Here is a 15,883-nt window from a genome sequence, read left to right on the forward strand (position 1 = left end):
TATCCCGGGTTGCTCACATCAATTAGTCTTCCTATTGAGTCTAATGGTTGGTAGTTCAGGCCGGCCGACAGCAGAAGAAATACGGTCACTGCGGTGTGGGGTTTGCTGGACACAAAAGCTGACAAGCTTTCCATAAGGAATCTGATGTTTGTATTTGCATTACGGAAAAAAAAAATAAATTATGAAGCGATCTCCAGAGCCGGCGAACTGCTTCCAGCAATGCAGGCAGCTGCCCGGTGCAGACTTTTGGTACAAGTCAGCAGAGAGCCCGTTGTGCTTTCTGTGTGCTCAGTGACACGGCCATTGCTGTGGCTGCAAAAATTGCCGTGTACTTCCCTAGCACTCTGCATGTCATAAGAGCAGTAAGTGGCTGGGCAATATTCCCCCGTGATTTTAAACTACATCGATTTTTCTAGATCCTACACATTAATGCGAAGCATGATCTGCTGCCTGGGTCCCCGCTACAGCAGTGTTTAGCAGGCACAATGTATGTCTGGCCGTGGCGTACAGGGATATTGACCTTCCTAGTGCAGGATCTGCAAGGTACAATGAGCGCATTGAGCTCCTAACAAAGCCCTGCCATGTGTCGTGCCTCTCGGAGAGGCCCGACTGCTCGGTCATGCCTGTTTAAGGGGTAGGTGAGAATGCAGATCGATCCCCATGTTAGGAACGCTGGGTGGCAGGAGGGAGAGCGATGCGAAATAGCACTTGCACGAACTAAAAAAAAATAAACTTTGGTGAAGACATATCCTCCAGACAAAGATATATGAAAAATCTATGCAAGCTGTATGTAACAAGCCTCTTTATATCACTCTGAGTGATTTCTATGAACAAATCAATCATTTGTACGCAGCACGAGCCCAGCATAACTGTACAGGAACCTCCAAAGCATTCATCTTTTCTGATAAATGTCTCACTGGTTTAAGGTCAGTGCAGTGCAGCAACCAAAATCAACACTTCACTTTAATACTCGGTTAAAAACATATGCCCTGAGCCTGACTGTCATTGAGACTGAGTCTAATGCCTTCTCCACGTGCAAGACAGCTTCCACCTGGCTGTGGCAGAGAGATTTTGAAGGATTCTGCAAGATCACTACTGTTGGATAGGTCTTGGTCCATCCTGCTGAAATCAATGTGCAGAAATAGCTGGGGTTTCATGATTTCAGAAATATCTCAATTTTATAATTAACCACAATTAAATCCTTTTTTGTATTTTCATAAGAAAAGGGTATTAGATGCTGTTCAAAAGATTCCAGGCTTTCCTGCCTCAAATTTAAGCACATAAACTACCACCCTGTTGTTTAAAGCCTGAGTGGTCTGGACAGATCCAAGCACAAAAAAGCCCAGTCTCACACTTGTGTCTGTGTACAAAATGTTCTGTTCTGAAAGCGGACTTTTAGATTTAAACATCAACCTCAGTTAAAATGGCCACTTCCTTTTCTGCTTTTCTTCCTTCGACTTTGGTTAGTGCAAAGCTTTCTGCAACATTGGCTTAAAGATACCAGATTGATCGTTCCCGTTGTAAGTCACAAGTTTGTAATGCTGTTTTCCCAAACAGCAAGTTAAAATTTTGAGCAAGACCAGGCCTTTCCAGATTTTTATACAAAACAGGTGTTAGGGACCTGTTTCTATATTTCTAGAGCATGAACTAAGCAAATTCAAGAATCCAATTTGGACTTGACTAGGAGCCTCATAATTTGGCTGACTGAGATCCAAGGAAGCAGAAATTACTGGATCTGATTCTCCAAACCAGATTGAAAAAGTTGGGGCTTCAGTTTTCTGGGGAAGAACTATTATCTGAAACCATTAAACCTGTGATCCTTCTCAGAAAAAGAGTCCTTGGTTGAGACAGGGGAGAATACTTTTTCCTTAGAAGCTGTCAAAAAGCAATTCCTTCTTTTCCTATTGTTAGAGAGCAAACCCAGGTATTATTCTGTCTTCACATTTTCATTGGCAGGGAGCCACTGTAAATCATAGCCAGATTAAAAAATAACGGTAAGCTTTAGCCATGCTTCGAGCTCTTTTCCTTGACTCAGTCAAAATAAAAACCCTTTCAGAAGGCTGGTCTGAATACCTCTGGGCTTTTTTTGTGCTGCCTTCAGTGACGGTGTCTGAATTGTGAGCTCAGACTGGCGGGGACAGGGCATCGCAGGAGCTGGTGCGGTACCGAAGTATGGGCAGCAGAGAGACAGAGGCTGGTGCTTGTTTTTGTGTCACTGTGTGAACGATTTATCTGCTTAGCCCCGAGGCGTTCGTCAATCATTTTCCATTGGGACTGGCTGCCCTCTTTCATACTTGTGTCCCGTACTACAAAAAGTCCGGCAGTTTCACCGCTCTTCTCTGAACCTGCCCTCTCCTTCAGCACTCTCTATAAAAGAACCTGTGATACCTCTGGGCACAACCAAGAATCGTGCTCCCTGAGTGGTTTTGGCTTTGCCCCCTAATCAGAGAGGCTTCCCAGAAGCACACCTCCTGCCCAAGACAGTCAAGGAGAGCTGTCCTGTCATCCAAAGGAGAAAACACCTGGGGATTTTTGACTTTGGGCATGAACTTGAGTTTATTACATTTATGAAATTTCTACACGCTGTTTATGAAATTCCTAACACATCGGTGTTTGATGGGTTATTAACATGGTTATTAACCCTTCAATTTTTTTGTTCTTTTGTTCAGTGTGATGAAATACGATGATGTGCATCCCACGGTCGGCATATAGGCCAGCGTGCTTCACCCAGTGCTGGGGAAAGCTGCTGCAGCTTCATGTCTGTAAGAAGTTGTTCTCTGCCTACTACAAGTTGAGCTTAGGAAGAACTTACCTTGGTGCCGTGATTTATTTTCCTGTGCTGGATTTATCTTCGTAAGGATTAATGTTCAGTGAAGGGATAAGTAGGTCTCTTTGTTGGTAGCATATCTGTGTTTTAAATCATGTGGGAATGACAGATGGTGATGAAATAACAGAAGTGTGTGCGCAGCGAGCTTCCTCCTTAAATTGTCAGCTCAAAGCATGTTTTGTTGTGTGGCTAGCCATGCTTAAAACCCTTTATTGATTTTTTTTTGCACAGCCACAGTATCTGCAGACACACACTGTATACATCTCTGATGCATTTCAGCCCGACCAGCGAGCCACTTGTTTCCTTTTGGCTCTCCCACTGATCCGTAGGTTTCCTAAAATAGCGAGCACTATCTTTGTTTTGTTGTGATGAGTTACAAAAGAATTAGCAACATCAGCTTAGCAACCGAGTAATAAAAATCAGGTCATTTTAAAACGTGCTTGAATTTCAACCGCAAGACTCCCTCCAACTGTAAGTTTCCATTATCTTTGACAGAGCTCTTCGTCTCTGCAGCGTACGAAGCCACGCATGTGATTCTGCACTGTAATCCTTTTCAGCCGTGGATGTTTGTTGCAAATTCTGAGCCCAGCGTTTCTCAACATTACTCAGAACGGACCCAGGAGATGAAAGAATGCGCCAAATACTTCTGAGAGCAGATCAAATAATGGCCATCGCAGTGGAGCCTGAGGTGACCGCAGTGGATAAAAAAGACATGGCCTGTCCTGCTTCCAGGTCTCAGGCACTGCATTGGTAACAAAGCCAGTCGATACTTCACAATATCCTTAGCCAGCATGTTCAAAACTAACTTTAGCACATTATATATACAAATATATGTGTTATCTGTATGCATTTTGTAAATTGTATACACAGTATATAATGTGTATGTGCTTTACCCAAGGAGGAACTGCCAGGATCCCAAGCACTTACTGACAGGTTCCCTTGCTCGCCTAGGACACGGATGAGGAATGCCAGCGCTCTGTGCCAGGCAAGCTCTGCTGAATGAATAAATCCCGTGGGAGGTCTTGTCTGTTGTGCTAAGCATTTCATAGAAGCCAGGTGCAAGAGTCATCATCGCTTACTGAGTCACCGCAACTGCAAATCTGGTATTACGTTCGACTGAAGAGCTTTGTTCAGATCGCATTTTGAAACTGGTTATGCACAACAACAAATTAATGAGGTCTCAGTGTCTGTCAGATTAGTGCTAATGAAGCCTCTAGGCAAGAGACAGATCCTGCCACATGCCCTTCCCATCTGGAGGAGTCTGCTTTCACAGCAAGGTATGGCTTCCCTGCACAACAGCGTAGCTCCCCGGATGCCAGCAGAGTTTCCAGCAAGACAGTCTTGTCCAGTCATTACGGCAGGGGACCTGTCGTTCCAGGTTTAGTTGCTAACCTGCTGCGCTGCTTTGGGCAGGCTACGTAACTGCCCGAGTTCCTCATACGTAGGATGTGGTCAGGTAGTCAGGCGTGCCACAGCGGTGATGCAAGAGACTTGTTTGCTCTTAACCCTTTTTATCGTAGGCTGTCTAAGAACTTTTCCAAGAACCGCAGGAGATAAGGTGAAGTCAAGCTGCTCCTGGATTATTCTTCTGGGTGATGGTTCAGCTGGCGTGAGGGCTGAATCCTAGAGAGAGTTACACGCAGGATTCAGTTCTTGCACATACACACCAAAATGGCACTTCCTGGCTGGGAGTGACAGCGTGGCAGAACGTGACAACTTGACAGTGGTGTCGCCCTCAGTGCCCAAGCACCCGGTATTCCCGAGGCTCAGCCCAAACAGCTGATGTGCTGAAATCCACTGGCCTCATCTGTGCCACTACTTCAAAATACACGTTACCTCATGTATTTTAAAGATGCGTCTTTCACTCCAACGTGGAGAAAGGGCCCAAGTATCAGAAATGTTTTTTTAATAAAAGCAATCCTGGCAGAAGCAGGGCCTTAGAGTGTCTTCCAGGGTTTTTGGAAAAACATCATGACTGTGGTTGTGACAGAGAGAGGAATGTGTTGTGAGAAAACAGACAGTTCAAGAGAAGAGCTAAGTAAAAGACACTTTAATTGAAAGAACTCTTTTCCTGTGTGTCTGAATTTTGCTAAATATTATCATTGAAATGTCAGTGCTTGAATAATTAAAGTGGTGTAATGAGATGTAATTGCCAGAGCTGCAAGGACAGTAAACATAACTGCGCTATTATCAGGACAAGCTGAGCTTCCAATGGTGCAACAGGTCAAACAGCCATAATCACACCACTGTACCTGGAACAGGGTGAGTGAAGGGCCACGTGCAGGCTGAACATGAACACACTGTACCTCTGCAACTATAATTAGAGCAAGGCTGAAGGTTTATAGATCCTAGGCACAAAGCAGTGTGAGAAAGCTTAAAAAAAAATGGTAGTTGGAAGAAATATGAGTTTAATATTCAAACTGAATCCAATCATTAATGAACAGCATATCTGGGATTGTTAGTGAAAAAAATAAGATGCTATTACAGAATAAAAAATGCAAGGTTTTAAGTTTGGTCAAGAACACTCAACAGCAAAAACACAGATTGAGGAGCAAATGGGTAGGGAGCAGCCCTACAGAAATGTGCTGGAGGTTGCATACTGTCTCAAAAAAAACCCAAACTTCATACTGAGACAAGGCTATAACATAGAGGCTATAAAGTACTTGAAGTGATTCTTCCAGTTTTCTCATATTGGCAAAACTTATCTGGAGCTTCGAGAGTCTGGCTTGGGGCACCAAGCTCAGGAGAGATAAAACAGCAATCAGGCTACAGGGGAGAGCGATGAGTATGATCGGAGTTCTAGAAAAACACGACTTACCAGAGAAGACTGGAGAAATGAGGGTGCCTGCTTTGGTGAACAGCAACCTGAGAGAGATAGGAGTCTTCAAAAACAAAGATATTAGAGATTAATAAGACATACTTTGGTTAGCCATTAGGAAAAAAAAAAAAAACTTTATAAAAATAAGGATAGTGATGCCTTAAACTAGATTGCCTGGGGATTGTAAATCTTTTTAAGAACAAAGAAAATTTGGTCTGTAATGACAGAGATAAAATTAATCCATCTCTAGTGAGTGGGATGGTAGAGATGGCTTCTGGAGATCCCTTTTTCATCTGTATTTTCAATGATCATTCAAAAGACAAGTGGTTTTTTTTGTTGTTGTTTTTGTTATTGTTGGGTTGTTTTTTTTGTTTATTTGTTTTGTTTGTTTGTTTGTTTTTCAGACTTGCTTGTTTGTCCATGCTATTCACTTGCTTCTTCACTTTGGAAATGGAAATCAGATTGTTCAGTCCCAGTCAGCACCGATTTCAGGTTTTTCTTGTACTCCGTAGCAACACAGTGTGACTGTGTTTAAATTGCAAAGTTGTCAAGACAAAGTTAAAAACTGTGTTAGTTAAAATAATAAATTTGAAGCCGCACTCATACCGGTCAAAATACATATCATTGGCTTTACATCAAAAGAGTTCGTTAAAACAAGTCCTAAGTCGTGTGTCTCAGGTAATTCGTGTGGTCCCTTTGACACTTCAGAGAGACTTAGGTTTGATGAAACCTGCGGTTTTAATGGGACAAGCAAAGCAGAGTCAAGAATAAAAGCGTTCGTATCCAGTCTACAAAGCCCTGTTCCAGCTCTGCCTTGCTGGGAAAATAGGAGACTTGTTGCCATTTTCTGTCAACAGCACGGAGCTGCTTAGAGCCCATCTGAAACAAAGGATGTTGCAGGGGGATTTAAAGCCTGCTCGTGGAGATCTGGGCAGTCAGACCCTTAGGTAAGACAAACCCTGGCCAAGCTCAGCAGTTCAGGCCTCATCCTGCATCCACGGATGCCTTTGGTATTTTCCTTCACCCAGTGTTCCTATAGCAGCAGAATCAAAGCCTTGAACAACTAATCCTGTTGCCTACATCCTGGGAGGGTTAGAGACCATCTGAATATGTTTCTGTCTCGGTGTAATTTTGCTTGTTACTGAGAGCATTTTAGCTCATCTTCAAATTATTTCAGCTCCAGTGCAGTGATCCTTGTTGCAACATGCTAAGGCTCTTGGCTCCAGAGCCAATGTCTTATAAAAAGGATAAAGTGCTTCTACCTATTATGATTAATATTATTTTTCTAAGTATGGAGGGCACTTTGGCTCCCTTTGCCCCAGGTTGCTACAGCAACACACATCTGTAAGCAGTCATTCTTTTAATTGTGTCAATTAGGCTTACATAAGAGTACTTCAGCGATCTTCATGTTGTGGAAAGCAGAGTCTGAGGTCTGGCTGGAGATGAACCTCGTGGTCCAAACACTAACAAAATTATTTTAAACTTCCTTCTGCTGTAATTGCCATGCTGTGCATGCATTAGTCATGGCTAGCAGGCAGCACCAGTGTTGTCTCACAGAGCTGTGCAGGTTTGCTAACTTCCCAGATGGAAGGAAGCACAAGAGATGGCTTCTTAAATGCATCCCTGCAACAGAAGAAACGAAAAGTGATCTTGTATTTCATTTGCAATACATTGTTTTACAATCAAGAACAACTAAATTAGAGCACCTAAATTAGAGCACAAACCTGGCAACAATGCCAGATTAATGACTAATATTTTGCAGCTAAGTGGTGCCGAATTAATGACTAATATTTTGCAGCTATACACTGCTTTTCAAATAAAGCCAAGCCATGAAATACATACAGATGTTCACGTCAACAGCGGTGAAACTGCAGCAAACTTCTGACTGACACCTTTGACCGGAGCAATTCAGAAGCTGGAAGGCTGTATGGAAACTTTCCAGGCAACAGCAGCGCCTTTCTCATGTGAGAAAACTGTGCTGCCCTCCACACAATAAAATTAAATGAAGAAGTTTGTACTAACTAGCTGCTTATTTTATTAGCTCTACCCTCCCAAGGGCATTTCTGCAGCCCAGATCATTATGTGTGAATAACAACCACTTTCTGAAAATTTGTTCTAATTCAGAGGGTTGTCATTAAAATATTAGAACAAGACACTGACTTGCTGTTACATGACATTACACCACCACACTTGCCACATTTTGCTGATGATTTGACTCATGGTAGGCGTTTGCTAGAGACCGGCCAGTGAAATGCCATCCAATTGCTGTAATTGCTGTCTGAAACCTCCTGAAACAAAGAAAACGGTAACTTTATAGTGAGACAACTACATTAATTACTGCCTGTGATGGTCATATAATAATATAACTGTCCAAACATAACAGTATGATCATCCAAATGCCTAACTCCATTCAGCCAAAAGAAACAGGAAAGTTTCAAAAATCAATATGCCAGCTCTTCACAGATTGTCATCCTCTGTCGCAGAGGAAATGCAGGTAAAGCTGGAATATCACTTCTGGGGTAGAGTGGGTGTCTCCTCATACAATGTTTTCAGATTATAGGAAAGTGTAAAAATGGTATAAAAGTTTCTCCTCGCTTTATTTAACACAGTTACAGGGGGGACAGCACAAAGTAATTCACAGTTGTGTATGAGTTCCCTGAATGGACGGATCTCAAATAGTTTTTGTGTTAAAAGTTTATAATGCCCTGTACAGCATAAAAGACAAGAAAATGACCCCCTACATTTACATACGCCAAAATGCAAATAGCAGCCACCTTTAATGACTCGCTGACTTCAGGACAGAGCAGAGTAACTTGCTGTAGCTCTGCACCAGGCCGCCCACCACTGAAGCCTTTGGTTGGGAGCTAGGCTGTGCAGCTGAAAGCTCAGTTCGAGAAGTCGAGAAGTGGAAAACACTGAAGTGCACGGCTTCCTTTTGTTAAAGAGGGGGTGGGGAAGAGGCAACATGGGGGAAGGAGGCGACCAGAGAAGTTCCCTAGCTTAGCGTTTCCAGTTTGAGCCTTGACCTCCACTGACCTGCCTCCCAGGACTGAAGCTTTGCCATACTGATGCAGAAAGGATTACTTCCCCATGGTTTTTAGTCGTCAATCTTACAACCTAAAGCTCCTTTCTCCTTTAAGGTTCTCAATAATTCTTCTGTTTCTGCAACCAGAGAATAACCATAAATCACCCTTCTCCATCAGCACTTTTTCCCCTCCTGTGCTCTCTGAGGGTGTTTTGTCATTGATCTTGTCTGCCCTGCAACTCTTTTCAGTGTTTTAGCTGCATTTAATTAGCACAACCATTTACAATGCTCAGAATTGAACTCTGGGCTGTTGGGGGATTTGAACACAGTTGCTTTTTAAATGGTGTTTGAGAAAAGCTTTTGGATCCATACCACCATAAAAAAAGGGAGAAGTGAAAAACAGGGCTAAAAGCTAGGTGAAAAGCTAGGAATCTCGTTTCTCCAGCAGCGCCGTAACCTGTTATTATGGTTGGCTGTTGAGGGGCACTTTTGGGGGAGAATGTTTCTACCTACCTCTGCAGATGTCAGCACTTAAATCCCCTGAAGTCCTCCCTCCAGTTTCTGCCCAGACGTGTCCCCTCTCTTTGGCCCCCTAGATGAGACAAATCACTTTGGCCAAGCAGAGCTGGGAGGGATTATGCTTGAGGAGTGAGAACAGCACCTGTAAAACAGCGGGGTGCTAACTGCTCAAGTGTCCCTACCTGTGACAGCTCCGCTTCACAGCTTCCTCACATGCTCAGGGCCAGGAGAGGGGGAAAAAAGCCAAGCTTAAACATAAATTCTGCATTATACCCTGGCTACGTGGATATTTTACTATCTGTCCACTTCCCTGAAGCCCTTCGTAAACTACTTTAGTTGTGTACACAACCAAAATGGCAGCGTCCTTGCATCTCCTGCAGGTTTGTTCTGTGCTTCACATCTCTCCTGCAGGGTACTCTGTGAACTCTGAGGAACCAGGCTAAGCTGCAGAGGGGGGCCTGGTTGCCTAAAGTAAAGTTTGGGCAGAAAGCAGTTTGACTGAATTGCCAGGCGCTGCTCGATGATCTGAGGGGCCCAGGATTTTGTCAGGAACAATGTGTAGCCACCCAGGACTTAAAGACTATGGGATCAAGGAGCTGGCTGAAGCCACGTGGCGTAGCTTTGGCTACAAGTGCCGTGGCTTGGGGTAGAAACACTTTTCAAAGGGGAAGGCATGGGAGAAGACCTGAGGTGTCTTAGCTGCTGCCAGGAAGCCCATTCAGCAGGGTAAGTCTTTCATTATTCACATATATATATATATAAACACTTGACATCAGGCTTTTTAGGCTTTTGTTTGAAGTGCTGTGTTCGCTCACCTCTGTGGAGATTTCTGAGGCTCTTGGAGCTTCTTTTTCCCTGCTCGGCCCACAGAAGGGCCCTTGACCTCAGACTGTGCGGTGTAAAACGCTTGCGGTAGGCAGAGAAGTGTGGATGTCAGAGACACCCAGGCAGGCACTATCTCTTCAAAAAGAAACGAGCAGGGTTTGGGGCACTCTTGCTAAGCTGCTGGCTGCCTGGCCTGAATAATGGGGACAGCCTGGTACTTGTCATCAGGGGCTTTGGTGGAGGAAGGAGAGAGAAGAGGCTAGTTTGATGGCATGAGCAGCTGCTGGGAGGCAGAGACCAAAAGTTAAGAAGGAATGAATGCACGTCTGTGACCTGTAACTTCAGACATGTTGCTGCTAGCTGTTTGTTACATGTGACTTTCCCAAAGCATTGTCTCATCCCCGGAGACTGGCACACCAGCACCCTAGGAATGCCCGCTCTGAATGGAAAGTTTTCCCCGAGCCCTTTTACAAGCTCTGTCGGAGCCTTGCAGGCGGCAAGGGTGCTCGGCGTGCTGTATCACTGCCAGCAAATCTGCAGTGTTTTGCTCAGCTGCCTGGCAGCACGCTCAGCCCTGCAAGAGGCTGGAGCCTGGTTAAAGTTCCTGGACAGGTCAGGGTTTAACCATAATAAAGTGGGATCCCCTCAGGCCACTGGTTTTCTAAACAGCAGAAGAAGGAGGTTCCTGGCTTGCGTCTCGTGGAAGGGATCCAAGTGCTGAAAGACGCCACCATCACGGCCTCTGCCAGAGTAACCAGGTTATTGATTATCCTCAGGGACTGACTGGGGGGTCAAGGTGTGGTACCCTTCCTAGTTCTTGTCGATATACACCCTACGTGGCAGGCAGCAATAGGAACAAATGCCCCGTTTGTGTCTTTTGTTTCGGCTAAATGCCACTGGATGAACTCCCTTGTAACTCAAGGCCTAGGACAGGGTGCTCACGATGCCAAGTTCTACCCTCTACCTTGCTCTAACGCACAAAGGCAGCAAGCAGCAGCATGCCTGTGCAGGGAGCATGAGGCAGAGGGTGAATGGCAGAGCAGGGAGTGGTCCATGCCCAGGAACACCAAGATCTGCTGCTCTCATCCCCTCTGTCTCAGGTAGCAAAGTGGAAACAGGCCTGGGGATGTTTCCCTGGTGGGACGGGTCTCATACCACCCTGTGTTCCTGCTGACTTAGTTAAATATAGCTGCTAACGGCTGTTGAAATGACTTGGTCCAGGAGCCATGAGGCGTCAGCTGCTCTCAGATGTGACCATCACAGGCAGTACACATGTTGCCACAGGAACCTAGTGACAGGACTTCAGAATCCAATCTACCGGCCTTGCGCCCTGGTTATTCAATAGTGCTGCCTCTTGCAAGTTCCTAGAAAAAAAAAAAAAAAAAACAACACAGGAAAACGTAGAGATCTCAGTGGAGCATGATAAGCTCCTGGAAGTGCTGTTCTCCCCTACTGTTGCTTCTTTGCTGAAATTGCCTTAGCACACTCTCACCTTGCCACATCTGCTATGTCACTTCTTCCCAGACTTCCCAGGGACAAGTCCTAGCGATGCAGTTCCCCATTATTCACCTTCCCTCCCTCCAGGTGCTGGTCCGGTTTGCAGGGGTCCAAGCGAAAAGATATAAACAAGAGCAGTGTTGACAACAAATGCATCTGCCTCCAACACAGCAGACACAACATTTAGCTCTATCTTGGCCCTGGCAAAAACACATTTGCTTTGTAGATTCCATTGAAATCCTCATTATATTTGCGACTGACTTCATCTGCGTGCCAAAGACCAGTTTGCACACCCCCAGCTTCCTCTCCCTCTCATCTCCCTCCCAACAGCTTCACAAGAATTGCAAACAAGAAAAGGCTGGCAACTTGCTGAAAGAACACAAAGACCTTGTCCTTGCTAGCCAGAGCAACAGCACTGGTACCTGTCCGTCAAGAACCTGTGGCTTTTCAGTTTGCATGTTTCTTGCTAACAGGTAGCACAGATGGGGCGTATCATTTGGCAAGCCTGCCTGTAAGCTTTTTACAACAAAGATGATAACAGGTGCAAGATAAGGGATACGTACAAAACCGGAGTTCATTACAAATACATTTGCATCCAAAGCAGCAGCAGCAGGACTTGGCTCTACTTTATCTTAAAAGCATACACTTTGTGAATTCCATTCAAATACTCACGTTATTTGCATCTGATATCACCCCAGGCAACAACATGGAACCAAACTGTGTTTGTGTGGGCCCGCGCTGCTGCGCAAGGGCGGACAGATAAGTCATCTCTTCTCACGACAGTACTGAGCTTTTAGGGTGGCTCTTGAAAAGCTAGAGCCAAAACTCCGAAGAGAGTGCATTGTCCCCACAGAGATTTACAAAGGAGTACATTAGATAACTAGCAATGCCTTCTCAATCCTTAAAATCTTATTCTGATGTCAAAGTGGAAGCTGGGCAGTTATGTGCTAAGCTCTTGAAAATTTGGCACCGAGTCCTGCTTCTGCCTGTTTGTGTGTTCAGAGAACACGGTGCAGCTGTGGAGAGGCTCTTGGTCAGAGGATCAGTAACCTACAAGCAGTAGAGAGACTGAGGTTAATTAGGGTGATCTGAGTGCTGAAGCTATGTCCTTATTCTGAATTTCTCTCTACATAAGTCCTGTTTTACTCCACTGGCTAAAAAAAGGTAAGAGACTATCCTTACAAAAGATAGGTATCAAAAGGTATCATGCAACAAAAGTTGCATAACTGCTTCACACACGAGTTTGCAGTCTGAATCAGAAATAACTTAAAGTTGGCAATATCCAGCCTTTGCCTGATGGCATATGTAAAGGGCGTTGACAGATCTACCCAGGGGAGTAAAACTGAACCTCACTAAAACTGCAGAAGGCTTGAAAATGTCAGACGAGCAGCAGTTCCTGTGGGTGCAGTGGAGGGCTCCCATTGCTGGTGAAGGTGCTGGTGGATATGAAAAAAAGAGCCATTTGCTTTCCCTCTGTAGGACAGTCACTTCAGTCCTGCAGCACGTGGCCAGGGAAGCACACAGTGGTCCTCACACTTAATAATTCTGAGACCTTTGTCGTCCATTGTATAGCGTCTTTTACAGTCTTCATTTGTGCTTGAAACTGGGGAGTGAAAGAGCAAATGGTAACAAGAAATAAATGAAAGTTTACGAGCACATTTATCTAAAGTCAAAACCGCAAAAAATAAACATACAGCAGCAACAAAGATGAAAGCTGCAACATCCTTTTGGAACTTTCTGTCTACTTTGCAATTAAGGACTTAAAGGTTTAAACCATGTAAAAAGGGAAAACTGTGTTTTAAAATGTCCCACTGCTTGTTACCACGTGTGTGAACGCATTATTCTGTGGCCAGGAGTGGAACGACTGCAGTTAGTCATGTTTTGTTAGTCATGTTTTGTTACCGTACTCCTTTAAACAAAGATTTTTGGTTGAATATTTTTAGTAGTCCAGGTAAAAATAACTGCATGTGCCTGTTCATTGCGGCATGCAACTGGACAGGAAATACTATTGCTACTCCACAAAGATTTTTCCTTAACTCATATTGGAATGAATCCAGGAGTATTCAGAAGAGGAAAACGAGAGAAAGAAAATATATCCTTGCTCATGCAAGTGCAGAGGATATACCTGTCAGATCTCTGTTCTTATTTCTTCCCTCATCATTACAGCTTAGGGATGCTGGTGTTGGTATCTCATTTTCCAGTGAATACCTGAGCCTCCAGCCTGCTGGTTATGCTGAGGTGGGTCTCTTTCTCTCCTATTCTCTTCTGTATGATCACTTTTTCGGTACAAGCACCTGCATATACGTAGGCCTCCTGTATTTCAGACTCTGTTTGGCTATCACAGGATAGCAGAGGGTCTCTCTTTCTCATTTATATGGTGACAAATAATATCTGGATGTTTTTAACAAGGGTTGGATATAACTGATCAGTATTTTCTGACCCAAAACATTTTTTTTTCCTCCAAAAACTCTATAATACAGCAACAACTGACTTATTTCTACCTAAACCAGTCATTGCTGTCACTAGCATTTCTGCCCAAGGATTTCAGAGTTTTATCTGAGGAATCTGCTGGACAAAATAATAAGTACACATCAGAGAGAGCATTATCTTTCAGCTTCTGAGAGGAGTATTGAAAAAGGCCATGAAATGAGCTCTTTGACACAATTTTATCATTAAAAAATCATAGAAGCCCCTTATTAAGCTTAAAATTTCATATACAGTGTTAAAAGTAACTCCATAAAACATTAACTCTAATCATTATTTTCACTACACTGGCAAAACAAAAGTCTAACGGGCTAGAACCAAAACAGACTTGAAGAAGCTTTTCAATAACTATACATGATATGTGAAATATTTGTTTAAAGAAAAAAAAGTGTAATTTAATGAGAACAGTAAAGGTACAGAATGGCAAGAAACAAATTCAGTGAACTGAGAAAGAGGTCAGGATTAACGTTTTTTATAAGATACCTGGTTAATTCTTTTCTTACTAAGGGTTTAAATCAGATTAACACCATTTTGGTTCATTCAGAGATTAACAAAAGTTAATATTTTATAAGATTTATTTATAATACCCTTGAGGTTTAGAGTATGTTTATGTAACCCTTCTGCCAGGAATTGGCAGCAGCTGAAAGAGTTGGATTCATTTATCTAGGGGTTCTCTCTGAAAACTTAAACAACAGCAGTTTCAGCCTCCACCCAGAAATCTACCAAAGCTAAATGACCTCCTTTGGGTGCCCTGACAAACAATAAATCCTGCTCAAGGCATAGCAAGGGTTTAAAACAAGGTCCAGAGTTTCAAGACAAAGAGAACTTCAGAGACGAGGGAAAGAACTGAGGGAAAGGGACGAAGAAAGACTCAGGATAAACCCACAAGAGCCACTGATCGATAAACCAAATAATGCTGGAATGATGTTCCCAGCCTTCCTCTCCTCCTCTTCCCTTTGTTGTCTTGTCATCACACAAAATAAAGGCTTGCTCTCATTTCCAAACAGATGTCTTGTAACTTGAATGTCACTGCCCACTCAAAACCTCCCCCATATTTACTGTGTGGCTTCAATAATTTTCAGCTAAGCAAATGAACATGCATATTAGTGCCCCAGATCAGGGAGATCCTACTCACTTTCCAGCTCATAGTCTCCTGATCGTGCCAATTCCCTGTGCTGGCATGTATTCTCACCTGACCACATAGTGAACTGATTCAGAGCAGCAAACTGGTAGAAAACTTCCTCAAGAAAACAAAGAGAGAGCAGTGAATGTTCTGCTGTTTTAATCCCCTGAATCAGCTCCATGTAGTATTAAGTGAAGGAAAAGCTGGCACTTGGGAGGAGGATGGCAAGGCTGGGGACGGAAAGCTGGCCTGTTGCTACTTCTACTAATAACTACCCACAGTTTGGGTTGGCATGGTTTTAAGATGAAACAGCTCTTAAGCTTGTTGGTACTTTTGTTAATTTGTTAGTTTATCCTCAGATAGGCCAAACTTTGAGGGGACATGACTGCCCTGCCTGTGACTACAAGACTAGAACAACCGTGTTGTGATGTGAGTCAGCTCTGCAGAGGGACCATATCCAGCACAAGGTCCCAGCAGTGTCCCACAGCCTGCACCTGGAAGCTTTTAAGGTGTCTTTTAGGGATGGCAGCTCTAACCCAGTGTGTCAGGTCTCCCTTGTCCCCGTGTTCATGTGCCACCGCTGTGTTGTGGTGTGCTGGCTCTCTTGCCCGAACATGTTCTGTGTACGAATATTGCTGTACCCAGCCTGTCACAGCTTGGGACTGCTCCAACGGGATATTTTTATCATTCAGATTCCTCAGATTTGTGGGGTTTGAACACGTGAGTGCCGGGTTTTCCGGAATTTCTTTTGAGGGGAATTCAGCT

The 15,883-nt window shown here is 43.9% G+C and overlaps 2 long non-coding RNA genes across 2 annotated transcripts; both read right to left on the reverse strand.

Annotated features, from left to right (window-relative positions):
- Positions 1-2,706: 2,706 nt before the first annotated feature.
- On the reverse strand, positions 2,707-9,837 carry LOC308191091. Its single transcript, XR_013947693.1, has 3 exons — positions 8,682-9,837; positions 7,840-7,933; positions 2,707-7,268 (listed from the first exon to the last, which is right to left on the reverse strand). It is a non-coding gene; the product is annotated as an uncharacterized lncRNA (long non-coding RNA).
- Positions 9,838-9,930: 93 nt separating this feature from the next.
- On the reverse strand, positions 9,931-15,615 carry LOC308191090. Its single transcript, XR_013947692.1, has 3 exons — positions 12,184-15,615; positions 11,507-11,601; positions 9,931-11,378 (listed from the first exon to the last, which is right to left on the reverse strand). It is a non-coding gene; the product is annotated as an uncharacterized lncRNA (long non-coding RNA).
- Positions 15,616-15,883: the final 268 nt, after the last annotated feature.

The sequence above is a fragment of the Anser brachyrhynchus genome, assembly GCF_964034855.1.
Source record: "Anser brachyrhynchus genome assembly, chromosome: 2".
NCBI classification, from domain to species: domain Eukaryota; kingdom Metazoa; phylum Chordata; class Aves; order Anseriformes; family Anatidae; genus Anser; species Anser brachyrhynchus.